Below are 1,603 nucleotides of genomic sequence, written 5' to 3'. Positions count from 1 at the left end.
TGAATGTTTATGTGTGTGTGTGTATGAAGGCACGTGGCCTAGTGGTTAGGCTGCTGCGCACATGATCACTAAGATCATGGCTTTGATTCCCAGACCAGGCAGCATGTTGTGTTCTTGAGCAAAACAATTTGTTTCGTGTCACTCCAGTCCCCTTTTAATCAAGAGAGGGTGGTGGCCTGGTCACCTAACCAGTGGGGTGGCATCGTGTGATGGCTAAACTGATGCAAAGTGACCAGTGATGAGTAACACCTGATAGACTAGCCAATGCGAATGGATGCTGACAGCTCCATAAGAAAGCGCAAGTCTTTCAAAGTGGATGGAACTTGTGGAAGAGGGAGATCCAAGAAGACATGGGATAAAGGCCTGGGATGCCCGACGTCTTGCTGTACTCAAAAAGACCCATCCCCCACAACAGGACTCTTAAGGCCACTCCACCTAGTGAAGAGGACTGGCCTGCAAGAGCCTTGTGTCAGTGCCACATAATAAGCACTTTTGCCAGTGCTACGTAAAAGCACCCAGCACACACTGTAAAGTGGTTGGCATTAGGAAAGGCATCTAGCTGTAGAAACGAAGCCAACTCACTGGCTTACCAGTATCTGTCAAACTGTCTAATCCATGCCAGCATTGACTATCCATGTTAAAGGATAATGATGATAATGATGAACATGTGCTTGACTTGGGGATTCTTTATTCCAATTGTTATATCTGTTTCAATATTTGCTAACCCATGATGCCACTCTACATATGCAACCAGTAGGTGAAGCTTATACAGCAAACATGGAGCAAACACATCATCAGGCAATTGATAAAACAGTACAAGTTAGAGACAAGCAGCAACTAAATCTATACACACTGGAGGCACATGCCAGATGGAGAGAGTGATGAAGGTGGTGTAGCTGGTCAACCCACTAGTGGGACAGATCACAACCTTGCCTTTGTTGATAGTGCCAGGGATGTTCAAGGAGCTGGTGGATGCATAAGTTAGTCAAACTCTAGTATGTTGCTCCTAGGTTCAGACATTGTTTGTATCCCCCTCTAGAAATGTAAATCCTACCTTCCAGTCTGTTTTCCCCAAAAAAGACCAACCCAAAAGTATGGTAAGTGATTGATTTCTCTTCTATTTCTTTTCCTTCACTTCAGCAAATCAGTGAACAGTTCGCTGGCCAGGGAGTTTGAGACCTTTATGAAAAACTTCCCACCCAAGTAGAGATTCCAGTGGATCTTCAATAAGAATGTGGTCAAACTATTATACTCTGCCCCATAAACCTTGGGTCTATTATCAACACATCTAATGTCCAGGGTTGGACATTTGGCCTTCAATGCACAAATGGTATGCAGATACTATAACTACATCTAATCCAAGCAATCTGAGTTAACCTGCCATGGATTTGCCCACCCCTGGTGCACACAAGTATCTCACCAGCTATACTGTACTGCGATGTGAAATTACCAAATTGGAACCACTTTGGCTGGTGCTGTTGTACAATATTCTGGCCACCTCCAGATTGGGTGCATGCCTACACACCCTCTTGATTTCGGCCTGTGTCTGTATAACTGTTGGGCTGTGAGATCCTATCCTCTGATGCCATCCATCTCTCAATCT

This window comes from Octopus bimaculoides, chromosome 10 (genome assembly GCF_001194135.2).
Source record: "Octopus bimaculoides isolate UCB-OBI-ISO-001 chromosome 10, ASM119413v2, whole genome shotgun sequence".
In the NCBI taxonomy this organism is placed as follows: domain Eukaryota; kingdom Metazoa; phylum Mollusca; class Cephalopoda; order Octopoda; family Octopodidae; genus Octopus; species Octopus bimaculoides.
The sequence above is the reverse complement of the archived record's forward strand: the minus strand, read 5'-3'. Positions refer to the sequence as shown.